This window comes from Monomorium pharaonis, chromosome 4 (genome assembly GCF_013373865.1).
Source record: "Monomorium pharaonis isolate MP-MQ-018 chromosome 4, ASM1337386v2, whole genome shotgun sequence".
NCBI classification, from domain to species: Eukaryota; Metazoa; Arthropoda; class Insecta; order Hymenoptera; family Formicidae; genus Monomorium; species Monomorium pharaonis.
In genome coordinates, this window is record NC_050470.1 from 13,932,726 (window position 1) to 13,947,637 (window position 14,912).

A 14,912-nucleotide genomic window follows, 5' to 3' on the forward strand; every position below is an offset into this window, starting at 1 on the left:
GTAAGTGCGTGTTTGCGTGCGTGCGCGCGCTGCGTGTATGTGTGTATGTGTGTTAGTATATAATTTTGTTTATAAGAAAGCAATTTTTAATATCTCAGTTTCTTATGCGTGCGTACGTTCGAATGTCTCTCTCTCTCTCTCTCTCTCTCTCTCTCTCTCTCTCTCTCTCGCTGATTACTTTCTTTATCTCTCCGTCTCTTTTATTTTTCCATTGCTTGACATACATACCTCAGGCCTATATCTCACTCCTTCCTCCTGTATGCGACAGTGTAGCTTAGGCTCACCTAGTGGAAGTCGAGGGCCTTGCTACTACAGCGAACATGCCATCACTCAAGTAGAAGACTTATTACGTTTGAGTGGCACATTTTTTGTATTGCTTCTTGTATCACTTTTGCTATACTTGTTTCATATCATTTCATCATTCGATCTTTATTATTATTATTATTACTACTGTATTTCCACTTCTGTTACTATTCTTTCGTTGTAGTTTCTATAGCGTAATAGACGCGCATTATGCTCTATCTTAGTATTTTACTGCTACATCTCATTTTAGTTACTCACTTGCACTGCATCATACTACTTTCTTGTATTCTCTTCCCTTTGTTAGTATTTATATTTTTACATACTCTTTGTAATATTGTTTTTCATCTTTGTACACTTTTACTTTTTCTATATTATTTTGCTACGTATTGTTATCTCTATCGATTTTTTGTATCATTTTCTTTCAATTGTACCACTGTTATATTTTATGTTTACTATCATGTATATATTATTTTTGGGAGCCGTACAGGGTTTACCCTCCGCTTAAATAAATTGTAATCAATCAATTTCTCTCTCTCTCTCTCTCTCTCTCTCTCTCTCTCTCTCTCTCTCTGTCTCGCGTGCGCGCGTATAATAAAATAATAATTACTTGAAATTACAATTTCTTACAATAGAAATCGTAATGGCATTCAATACGTGTATAATGTTACACGTATAAATTGCCATTACGATTTCTATTGTGAGAAATTGTAATTTCAAGTAATTATCATTTTATTATGCAAGTTAGATTATAAGAAAGCTATTTCGTATTAAAACAAATTATTTGGTTTAGCGGCGCCAAGTTTTTGTAATAAAATTTATATTGAAATATTCATTTGTAATATTAAAACGAATAATTTGTAAAAGTGGATGTTTTAGTTCGTATGAACATCCACTTTCATACCTTATTTTTTTATCACAGTATAAAAAATATTTATTTATATAATTATTAACTATTTTTTAATGTTGTGCTACTAAAATTAAATAACTATTAATTAGATTTTAATAAATAATTGTTTAATTTAAGCAATTTACAAATAAAATTTTAATAAACGCTTCTTTTTTAGTTGATAAAAAATTAACTTAAATTTAATTAGTTGTTTCGTAAAGACTTTCTTATAAACTTAAAATAGGCTAAATATTTACTTAAAATTTAACGTTTGATTGTAAAAATAAGAAAACATTATCTTCTTTCAAATTAATGTTTATTTTATTACATATACAAATAAGATTGTTTTCAGTAAATATTTTATGAACTTTACTAGATATTTATTGAAAGGTAATATATTGTTTATTTAAAATAATTAAAATTGACTTCAAATTAATTTTATATTAATTTTATCTAATATAATAAATCTCAAGTTGAATAAAATGTTACACAGAAAAAAATTTATATAAAAAATTATTATATGATGTTATAGCTGCGAACTATTACAGGACTATTTTAAAATAAAGTGCTATGTAAAACTACAAAAATTGCGTAATTGACATAATTTTTACAGTTTTATATAACACTTAAATACGGTCCTGCGACGGTCCGCAATTACTATATACATAATAATTTTTATTATAAGATTTTCTTCGTGTAACAACATTTTATTCAATTTGATATATATAAAATAAAATTATTATACAATCAATTTGAAATCAATTTTCCGTCCATGTGTAAGTATAATGCAAGTTGTCGTTATATTAAGAAACAGAACTTTAATACACTGGAAAAAAAGTTTTGTTGTTTTATGAGAAATTCTGGTTGATTCAACCTGTCCGTTTGTTCGAAAATGGACGATACAAATTTTGTAGTTGGAATTACCAGAGGATTCTGGTTAATTCCATCCTGTTTGAATCTACCAGAATTTCTTGTTAATCTTACTACATCGTTTTGTTAGGTTTACAAAACTCTACAAAAATTTCTTGTTAATCTTATTATATTGTTTTATTAGGTTAACACAATTTTTTGGTTAAAAAACGAGTTCGGATAGAGTTTTTAAAATAATAACAATATATCTTGGTTTAAAGTACACTGCATATATTTTACATATATTTTACTAACCTCTAAAAATCTCTATATAGCTGTCGAAATTCCATTCGTGCAGAAGAGAAGACGTTTTTTTGTCCGCCATGCCGTTGAACAGAATAATGTAAATACACGATTGTAAGATACACGAAACAAATATAAAAAACTACCTTATGGGTACCGCGTGATATTAGTATCGCATCGATACCGCGTTGGTTTGCGCGAGATTGGCATGCACCGACTTGCGCTGCGAGAACGAAAGCGCCAGCAGCAGTGTAACAAATGAATGCGATGAACAGTTGATCTACCGTTTATCGCTATTTTTGTAAATATAACAAGAAGTTTTGTATTATTTTGTAGATTCAACAAAAAGTTTTGTAGATCCAACAAGAAAAACTTAATCAAAGTGAGTAAAAGCTTACATTACGAAAAAAGTATGCATGGAATATAATTTTTTTTATTAGATGAGAAACGTTTTTTATAAATTTTATAATCTACGAGGATATTTTGCTGTATTATAATCTAATTGTTACTTTGTTTTACTTCAAACGACTGAAAATGATTGCAATAACAAATATTTGAATATGTTTGGCATTAAAAATAAATTTTGTTTAAAGAATTTACTAATATATGCTTAATTTTTGCAACTGAAAAACAAAAATTATTATTGGTATTTATAATATTATTGATTGCGTAAGACGTATCACTAATTGTAACCCATGAAACTGAATCATAATCATAAAATGACTCCGAAGGTAGAATCTGCTTAATATTATCAAAATTTTCAACTAAAAATGTTTCTGATTGTATTGCTCCTTTAATCACTTGTAATAAAAAACCTTTATCATTAATGAATCTATTACAAAGATACAATTAATGCTTAACAGCAAAAGTATAAAGTGAGTTCTTGCGTGATGTAACCACTTTACTATTATTTTTAAACGTTTTATGCTTGTCTTCGAAATGAATGGAAGACATATACTTTAATGGACCAAATTTACGCATAACCTGACCATAATGAAGTAAATTATGATGTTTTATTCGAAGTTTACTCTTAAAAAGCTTCAAGTATAACTTCAAATATTGCAAGACAGTGGATGAAGAAAATCTATTATTTCATCAGAAATAATATTGAATAAAACAATATTAGTGATTTGACGCATCATAAGATACAGTTGCCATATCGGATTTTCTATAAGGACTAAATCGTCAACAAAAATAACCAAATTATCGACACGATAATGCATTTCTGAGGCAGAAAAAATAATTTTCCCATTTTTTATAGCTACATGTTTTAAAACAGGAGTTACGTTTTTATCATAACTTGAACTGACAGTACAAATCCTTTCGTTTAATATTTCTATAGTAAAGAACTTATGTTTATCAATGAGCCCGTTTAAAAATAATAATGCATAATAATGCAAAATAATGCATAAACGACGATACATAATCATGCACAAATTTTGGCCGTGTACAATCGTGCATTACAATGTACAATCGTGCATTACGATGTACAATCGTGCATTACAATGTACAATTGTGCATTGCGATGTACAATCATGCATTACGACGTACAATCGTGCATTACGATGTACAATCGTGCATTACGATGTACAATCGTGCATTACGATATATGATTATACCATTGATAAAATTCATGCATAATTATGCATCACCGTTCATGCATTATACATTATTATATTATACTGCAATAAAAATAATATAAACATGTTTTAGTCTTATCAAGTATAAATATTACATTTTTAGGCAAAGTAAATACAAATATATTTTATACTTAATACACGTATATTTTTACACAAAGCATCCCATGCAACAGAAATTAATGTATAAACATAAAAAATTATATATAGCATAAATTGCATAACAATTATTAAATTTCTTACCGCTACAATAATCTCTTATGAAATAAATACTGCTATCATTTTTTCATAAGCATAAAAACAAAATAATGTAATTGCTAGTTACGTTACAAAGCAGATCATAAGATAGCTAGAAGATGTTTTATAATAAATCAAAATTTTTTTATCACAATTGTGTAATAATGACAAATGAAAAAAATAAAATAAATTGTCAAATTTTGTATCATATACGCTTAAAAGTATTTGCCCACTTTGTCTTTTTTAATTCAATGATGAAAATTTTAAAGAAAAGTGAATTTCAATCTTCTTTCCTAATTTCCTATTTAATAATAAAATGTTAAAAATAAAATGTTTAATAATAAAATGTTTAATTAAAAAATGTTTAATAATAATCTTGATGGCTTATTTACATTAAACATGTATAGTGTCCCGAAATTCGCAAATAAAAATACTGATGTAGCAAAAAAGTTCTCGACAAAATTAATTAAAATAATTATTTGTATTATTTTAAACAGTAATTTTTGAGATATAAAATTAAAATATCTCAAAAATTACTGTTTGAAAAAATACATGCAAATAACTATTTTACTTAATTATTTGAAATTTTTGGTATAGTATTTTTATTTGCGAATTTCGGAACACCCTGTATATGTTTAATGTAATATTTTGAGCCATCAAGATTATTATTAACATCCAGACCATTAGGAGAGAAGATTGAAATTCACTCTTCTTTAAAATTCTCATCATTGAATTAAAAAAGATAAATAAGTATAGATAAATATTTTTGAGCGGTAGTGTATATATCATTGAATGGAATGTTTTGTGTGGAATAAAAAAGGAAATATTATTTTTTATTTAAAAAAAATGTCTTTAAAGATGCGAGTATAGAAGTCGCTCGTTATTTTTGTTCAGCTTTATTAAGTTTCTCCGTCCTCCGCATTTCCCCCAACCGCTGGGACATTGCAGCAATAATAGTTTTTTTTTCTTGTGTCGGCCACTGTTTTGCAACTCCATGTTTTATAGAATAATCTGAAGGAGTAAATTAATTTTTGAAAATTGTTGTTAATTCTTTGCTGTTGCAAATTATAATGCTTACCAATAATAACATCTCGTGCGATAGGATCAAGGTAATCGAATTTTTCTTCATATTGAGTCTTTCCTAGCGATCGAACAGATTGACCTGTTATTGTATACCGCAAAAGAGCTTCACCCTGGTGGAAAAATTTCTCATATTTTTTCAGAAATTTTTTCAGAATTTTTTATCTTCTATATTTCTGAAAAATTCTGAAAAATTTTGAAAAATTCTAAAAAAATATTAAAAATTTTTCAAATTTTTGCAGAAATAACTGAATGGGAATTCTCAAAATATTTCAACATCTTTATATATGACAATTTCTGAGAAATATAACAAATTTTTCAAATTTTTTCAGAAATGACTAAATGAGAATTCTTAAAATATTTTAATATTTTTATGTATGACAATTTCTGAGAAATACAAAGAATTTTTCAATTTTTTTCAGAAATTATTGAATAAGAATTCTCAAAATATTCTGTAGGACTGCCTTCCCTTTTTTTTGTGACATTCAATGTCTTTAAAGCGCTAATGTCAGCTTTCTTTGTAGCTGAGTACTGAGTCTACATAATTCGACAAAATTTACGTCAACGTATAAACGTATAATATTTCGTTTTAAAAACAATTAATATTCAATATTTTTTACCTTTCTTGTTTCGATATTTTCTTCATCAGTAGCGAGTCAAACGCGAGACAGCCAATCGCGATCGGAATAAAGAGGCAACAATGTAATCGCGATTAGCAGGCAACTTTAGGGTTACATGGCTATTTTATAAGAAGATCCTCTGGTAATTCCAACTACAAAATTTGTATCGTCCATTTTTGAACAAACGGACAGGTTGAATCAACCAGAATTTTTCATAAAACAACAAAACTTTTTCCAGTGTGTGAAATAAAATAAATATACTTTTATACTTTACTACAGCACGTAGTGAATTTGTCATTTTTACATATAACCTCTATACGGACTTATCTAATATTTGTTAACCTATAAATACAGAAATAATATAATCATAAATACTAAAAATTCGCTTACCAGATCGCATAATAACAACTTCCTGGTATGATTTTTGATTGTAAAAAAATGTGACTGTATCTCCTTTAACTTTACACTTTTGTAATCACAAATCACCGCGTTATCATTCACTAGGCAATAAGAACCATCGTTCTTACAATTAATAATAAACATGATGTGCACAGTGAAAATCTGTGGCACTAATAACAGAATCAACAAAATTACGGATGCCGAGACAACACGCGTGAAACAAAGACCGGCTACGTCTATCCATACGTATGATACGTTCTCCTTTGCGCATGCATTATATATATATGTATGCGAGTGTATGGCTGCGTTCGCTTTGGCACTCACAGCGCTTGTAAGAGTATCATTTGTTTTTGTTTAATATTTGATAAACAATAAGGATGAAATGATGCTTCAAGCGCTATAAGCACCAAAGCAAATACTAATTTAGTATTAACAGAAAGCAAGACGGTGATTGGCCAAGTTTGCTTGAGTCTGCTCCGAGTAGACCCAGATCGGACAAAACGAACAGGCCGTTCGTGTTGAACAAATGTACAGATAAAACTTTTGAAATGATTTGCTTTTGATTTTCAATCGACTGTGCCAAGTATATTATTAGTGACAAATAATAACATGTCTGATAAAAGAAAAAAAGATTCCCCCTCTTTTACAAGAGGAAAATATAAAACTTACATCAAGGATAAAAACCTTCAGGTAATTAAATTACAGTTTTATAAATATCTATATAAATTGAAAAAGATTTTCTTGTTTATTGATGCTTGCATGGACAAATAGCTGATCAAATATTTGCTATATACGAATAGCTGATCAATCATCTGTTATATACAAACATTATGTTACTAAATATTTTAAACTTGTAATCATAATTAAGTTACTATTGCCAAATAGTTTTTATTTTGTTTTTTAAATATAAATTATTCCTAATATATATTTGTTCTCTTGATACCAGTAAGGACCCTCTCAAGGTGGAAACAAAAAGAAAATAACATTTCTTATGTTGATTTAGATGCAACGGAAAACAAAAATGTTCAAGGTATACATAATAAATATAAATAAATATAGATAAAAACATATTATAAAAATATTTAAATAATGATAATTGATTTAATTTTACCCCAGATACATTCAATAGCAATATGAACTCGTATGCATCAGATCAATACAACGATAACGAGCCAACTGCTAGTAAAATCAGTGATCCATCAGATAGCAATGAATCAAAATTTTACGATGCTCGAAATGATAGAATAAATGATGATGACAATTATGCAGCGAAAGAAAATGAAATTGACTCCGACGATGATGAACAACAAGACAATCAAAGTATGCTATTATACGAAAAAAGTACTAAAAGCACTGATGAAAGTGTTTTATTACTCTTGCAATTATTTCTCGACAACAAAATGACAAAAACATGCTTAAAAAATACGCTCAAAGTAATTTGCGACTTGTTACCGACACCTAATAATATGCCGAGAACAGTATTTAAACTATTTCAATACGTAGAAAGTCAAGCCCCTGTACGTGACGTTATCAAACATTTTTATTGCAAATCGTGTCATTTTTATTATGGCGATAAAAATAAATCGGTCCGCGAGTGTCAAGTATGTTCATCAACTGAACATAATGGTATTTTTTACAAGTTGGATATAATCGATCAACTCACTGGAAAAAAAGTTTTGTTGTTTTATGAGAAATTCTGGTTGATTCAACCTGTCCGTTTGTTCGAAAATGGACGATACAAATTTTGTAGTTGAAATTACCAGAGGATTCTGGTTAATTCCATACTGTTTAAATCTATCAGAATTTCTTGTTAATCTTACTACATCGTTTTGTTAGGTTTACAAAAATCTACCAATATTTCTTGTTAATCTTACTACATCGTTTTGTTAGGGTTACAAAACTCTACAAAAATTTCTTGTTAATCTTATTATATTGTTTTATTAGGTTAACACAATTTTTTGGTTAAAAAACGAGTTCGGATAGAGTTTTTAAAATAATAACAATATATCTTGGTTTAAAGTACACTGCATATATTTTACATATATTTTACTAACCTCTAAAAATCTCTATATAGCTGTCGAAATTCCATTCGCGCAGAAGAGAAGACGTTTTTTCGTCCGCCATGCCGTTGAATAGAATAATGTAAATACACGATTGTAAGATACACGAAACAAATATAAAGCATGTAGCTACCTTATGGGTACCGCGTGATATTAGTATCGCATCGATACCGCGTTGGTTTGCGCGAGATTGGCATGCACCGACTTGCACTGCAAGAACGAAGGTGCCAGCATTATCGCTATTTTTGTAAATATAACAAGAAGTTTTGTATTATTTTGTAGATTCAACAAGAAGTTTTGTAGATCCAACAAGAAAACACTTAATCAAATCCTTATAGTACAGTTAACCAAACGGTGTAGTTATAAGCTGGAAAATCTTGTTATAATAACCAGAAATTCTGTTTCGTTTAATAAGAATACGCTCAACCAGAACCGTTTTATTATTATAATAAAACCATTTTTCTCAGTGTAGGCAGTCACTAGATATATTTTTTATGAAATAACCCAATCAGCAAGCAATATTTTATAAATGTTTTTTAAATATTTATTTTTGATTATTTTCACATTATTAGCGTTTATTGCACAAATAATATTTATTTAATATTTATTAAACATTTATTTTATACAAATTATTTATTTTAAATAATTATTTAAAAAAATATTTATAAAACGTTTATTTAACGTTTATTTAATATTTAAAAATTATTAATTTTTTATTAACAATAATAGTTGAAGAAAATTATTTATCTAACGTTTATTTAATGTTTATTCAAAATTTATTTTAAATTTAAAAAAGTATTTAAAATAATATTAAAAAAATATTAATTTAATATTAATTTAATATTTATATTTTAATAATTAATTATTTAAAATAATGATTTAAAGCAAATATTTATATAATATTTAATTAATATTTATTTAATATTAATTTAACATTTTAATAAAACGTTTGAAATAATATTTACATAAGATTTATTTAATATTTATGTAATATTTATTTAAACCTTTAAAAAAATATTTAAAAAAATATTTTAAAAATGTTTATTTATTATTGATTTAATATTTATGTTACAATAATTAATTGTTTGAAATAATGATTTAGAGCAAATATTTATAGAATATTTAATTAATATTTATTTAATATTAATTTATCATTTTAATAAAACGTTTAAAATAATATTTACATAACATTCATTTAATATTTATGTAATATTTATTTAAACCTTAAAAAAATATTTTAAAAAGGTATTTAAAAAATGTTTATTTAATATTAATTTAAAATTTATGTTACAATAATTAATTTTTTGAAATAATAATCTAGGATATATATTTATATAATATTTAATTAATATTTTTTAGAAATGACATCTATTTTTTATTTTTTTACGAATATAGCAAAAATAGATCTTTTTATATTTTACATACTATTTCGCATATGTGAAAATTTGTAAAAAATTGTAATACTTTATATTTATATTTATTTATAAAAATATAAGTTAACTATACATGTTTTATCCTTCTGACAACATCTATTGAAATAATGTATACCAAATATGTAGGCATTAACATAAAGTATTCATGGATCATCACGAAGCATTAGGATGCGTACGATCTTCGAAGTCAAGCAACGTCGGGCATGGTTGACACTTGGATGGGTGACCGTTTTTTCAGGCGCAGAAATTAAATATGTTCTAACAGGTACTGTGGTGGCTTGGGTAAAACATGTATAGTCTTCTTTCCTTTACAAAATTATCGTAGAAATTTATTAGATTGGTAAGGTTACATTGAATTTATCAAAATTATTAAATTATGCAATCAATTTTTTGCTTTTGTTGTAAATATGTTTAGTAAATATAAAAAAAATTATTTACCAAATGTTAAAAAAACATTTTCTTAAATTTTAAAACAAATATTTATTAAGGGTTAAAAAAATATTGTCCAAACATTTAAAAAAACATTTTTTTAATTCAAAAAAGGGAACTTATCTCATTATTTTTAACGTTTTTAGAAATGTCTTTTAAAATGTTTTTTAAATATTATAAAAAACATTTTTTAAATATTGTTTTGCTGATTGTGACCAAGAGTTCCAGGTTCGAGTCTCACCATAAGTGAATTTTTTCTAAGTACATTTTAAATGAAATTGTGATGGTTAACATTTTCAGGAATAGAAAGTATTGGCATTTACCTCTTCGGAAAAACAAAAAAAGGAATTGTTTTAAAAAAAACTGTCTAGCAATTGTATATAATCGCTGTCTAGCCCAGGCTAGATAGCAACTAGATAGTTGTTGCGTCTAGCGATTAACCAATTTATTTTGTATTACTGTTAGAAAAAATGAGCGTTACAATGTTATCTTGTAGCTAGATAGTTTTCTTAAGCTCGCTATGAGACAATTAATTTGTCGAGTAGCTAAAACTTCTAAGCGTTACATTTACCAGACAAGGGCTAGATAAGACACGCATTTGGCTAGATAATGACTGGACGCCGGCGAGTTTAAATTTCTACTCGGGCGGTGGCTGTTAATTCCAATATTATAAGCGATGTAACTGATGGATCAGAATATATTCGAGTTAACTACTTGGAAAGGGAAGGAGGAAGAGGACCGTTTGATTTGACTCTAATTATGAATACAGATGGAATATTCCTTATGAAAAGTTCAAAAGCCAGCTTTTGGTCATTGATGTTCACAATCGCTGAATTACCACCATATATAAGGAACTCATTTATCGTGGTCTTTGGGCTATGGTACGATAGCTGCAAACCGACAATGAACACTTTTCTGCATCCCTTTAGCATAAAACTTCAAAAATGTTTTGAACACGGTATTACTTGGATTCACCCAGAAAATAATGAAACATTTATATCAAAAGTCGTTGCTCCAATAATAATAGCTGATGCTCCGGCTAAATACTCTCTGCTATTTTATAATCTTCCAGTCTAAGTAATTTTTTCCCGGTATTTTTCTTGCTTCTTTTTGTGTCTTTCCGTCTCTCGTTAATGACAGTCAAACTGTCAAAAACTGTCAACTATAAACTGTCAAACTTCACACACGAACGAAGCGAGTCAAGCGCGAGACAGCCAATCGCGATCGGAATAAAGAGGCAACAATGCAATCGCGATTAGCAGGCAACTTTAGGGTTACATGGCTATTTTATAAGAGGATTATAAGAGGATTAGTGATTTTATACCAGAAAACAACATAATTTGGAAATTATTTTTGTTTCTAAAAAAAAGATAGTAAATATTTCATGTTCACGTTTTCTTACCTCTGAATGTATTGATTTATTTTGTTACGTCCGGGGGACTTCACATTTTATCATACGCTGATCTTTTAGAAATAAATAAGTTAGAAATATTCTGAGGCTTATCAATGGTCAAAAGGTCGCGGAGCCCGAAAACTCTGCGCCACGTAAGAGTGTCCGGTTTTCATAATCAGAATGAGTCAAACGCTATATGTACAATGACTGGCATTGTATGTTTCACACACACATACAATCCGTAAATAAGTACAAAAGTGCACAAGAAGTGCACAAGAAGTGTTGAAACTGCGGTGCAGATAATGATATTAACGCATGCGCAGAGAAAGCGAGTATCATGATATATCTTTCTCTCTCGCACAGATCTTGGACACACTTTCAGTGCTGGCATTCCTCCTCCATGTATATATATTTAAAGGCCATAGCACGGCCCACTGTCTCAAGCATTGGCTGCTGGCAGCAGGGGGAAGAAGGAGAAGAGCGCCGTCGCCGCTCCCACATCTCGCAACACCACGCCTAAGCTCGCGTCGATGGCTGCTACGCACACTCGCGATTACATGACGAGATTATGAATTATTAATAAAAATAGAACAAATTTAAATCGTAATAAACTTCTGTAAATAAGAAAGTCGAAAGAGAGAAAGCGATAGAAACGTATAGAACCTGCAAATAATATAATATTTGCCGCATCAAATTCTTTCATCGTTTTTTATGAAATATTAAATTAACGAAGATTTATCACGATTGATTCTTTATACATTCTCCTTTCGTAACCATCTTATTAGAAAATTACAAAATGTACGAAATACTATCCCTAATATACACTCTTTGTAAAATAACACGATAGGAAAATATTCACGTTTGATCTAACGACTTCAGGATAAATTATTCGATGCGACTTCTACGGTAATTATAGGTAATTAGAGATCAATGTTATGTCAAGTATCGTTAGTATGGTTAACTACAAAGGATTTTCTGTTGTATATGATAGAGAACTTCGAGTTTCTTTTATCGTTAATACATTATAAGTCACTGAAAATCTGTCGTAATTAATAATGCAATTAAAGATAGAAGAAACTCTAAGTTTTCTATGATATGGTTATGAAAGAAAATTCTTCGTTGTGTTAACAATACATGATATTGAACATTAATCTTTAAGCATAATTATCGTAGCATCGCGCCTAATCTATCGTGAAATCGTTACAAGAGAGGATATTTTTCTGTGTTATTACAAAGCGTGTAACATACTATGGATAAGTATTTCGCGTATTTTAATACGACACCTCTCTTTCTCTCTCTCTCTCTCTCTCTCTCTCTCTTCCTCTCAAGCACTACGTAGTACACAAATACAATAAATATTACCACTTTTAACAACATCTTTAGTTTGCATTATTCTACTTTTATTATGTGTAATTTAAATAAAATTTTAATAATTATCATTTCTTTATATTTTTAGTGTTAAACACGCTCGAAGAAAAAAATTAGCAAAAATTATCATCAGAACTGCGATAAATAATCAGCACAATACTTTCTTTCTGAGTGTCGTATCGTATTTAATGTTAAAAGTGTTAAAAAATAGTAATCTTGTTGAAAAGATCTTTTATGACATATAATGAAACTCAAATAGTATTGATTGGAACTGTTATTAAAAATGACGTTTATTGTGTTTCTGTAAATACTTTAGAGGGAAAAATATTCTGCTAAATTCGCGAAATACATCTTTTTATTTTTGTCTTTTTAATATAAAAATTGCAGCAACGTTCTGCTTTATTTTTTTTAAAAACTCTAAAATTGTAGAAGTGTTAGTGGAATTATTTTTTTGATATTAAGTAAGTCACATCTCAAAGCATTACCGAAAAATATAAAAATTTTACGGTTTGTTCTATTATTACGTTTAAATTTATGTGTAAAATTTTGAATTCTGAATTATTTTATTCATTATTGAATTTTTTATTTACTCTTGATTCTTATGTAAAATTATACTTTGTACTTTTTTTGTAAATTCCATAAAAAAGTAGCATTACGAGTTAAATTAAATTTCTTACATTAAGATGTATAATTATATTAAAATGTAAAAAAATATCGCTGCAAAAATTCACTTGAATTCACTTATTCGTTAAAGTCTTTTGTCAAAAATTATCACACACACTTGCTGCATAAGTTATTATAAGAATAATTTTTTATTTTCGTTTTTTTATCCCAGACAGCATCAGATATCGTGCGAATATTCTACTCTCATTCGTAATGTACTGTGATCGTACCGAATATACGTAAAATATTCATATAACGTCTCAGTAGAATGTCATTTTGGTATATCCTCAAGATAAACTTAGAATATAGCGATTAAACTTCGCAACTCCTACTGAATGTACTGAGATTATATCTAATATACTCAAAACATCCGTAGAATATCCTGTGATATATCTCATGTATATTTATCACATATTTTTAAAATATCCGCGTAATATCGAAAGTAAATCATGTTAACGCCATCTGTGATCTGTAACGTTACGCATTTTCGGCTGCCATGTGACGCAGACACGTGGTAAAGTGTGGGGTGTGAATTTATAAATGTGCAAACACAAGCTCACGGGCATTACGGACAACGCAGGACAACGTGGTTTTCATTAGAGGTAAGTAAATCCGTTTTATATTTTTCCACCATACCTCTGTCTAGGACAATACGGAATTTGTTACAGTAATGGGTGACGCTGTCGCGCTTGAATTCAATCTCTAGTAAAATGTAAAGTCGGAGCGTAAATTGAATGTAATCGTTAACGCTTCTATTACTCTCTCTTTACATTCGACTTACGCTCCGATTTTACATTTTTACCAGGGTTGTGATCGCTATTCGAAAATCACGTCGCGATTATTTATCAGCCGGCAAAACGTTCTCAGCTTAAAGGCAACATAAAGGTGATGCGTAATCATTTTCAGACGTGCGTTCAGGAATTACGTTCAGATAACTCTGGTATGCACATAAGATATAATATTATATATAGTAACGTAAACTATAATAATATATATATATATATATATATATATATATATATAAAATGTAGGTTATAACCTACAATTATCTGAGCATAATTTCCCAACGCATCTCAGCGTATTCAACAGATATTATACTTCATTTCTCGCAATAGCTTCCAGATGTGTGAAATGATTTTTTTCAGCTATCGTCTAGCGCGGCGAGACCGACACTAAAGACAGGATTTATTCGATTATTATACCACTGATGGTTTAATCCCACGGATTTGTACACAGCTGAGTATAATTATGT

At 28.4% G+C, this 14,912-nt stretch overlaps 1 protein-coding gene and 1 long non-coding RNA gene across 3 annotated transcripts in view; both read left to right on the top strand.

Annotated features, from left to right (window-relative positions):
- LOC105832409 (fasciclin-1-like) overlaps positions 1–14,912 on the top strand; it is a 365,719-nt gene that overhangs the window by 9,656 nt on the left and 341,151 nt on the right. The window lies entirely within an intron of this gene.
- LOC118645062 lies at positions 5,675–7,715 on the top strand. Its single transcript, XR_004962818.1, has 2 exons — positions 5,675–7,344; positions 7,431–7,715. It is a non-coding gene; the product is annotated as an uncharacterized LOC118645062 (long non-coding RNA).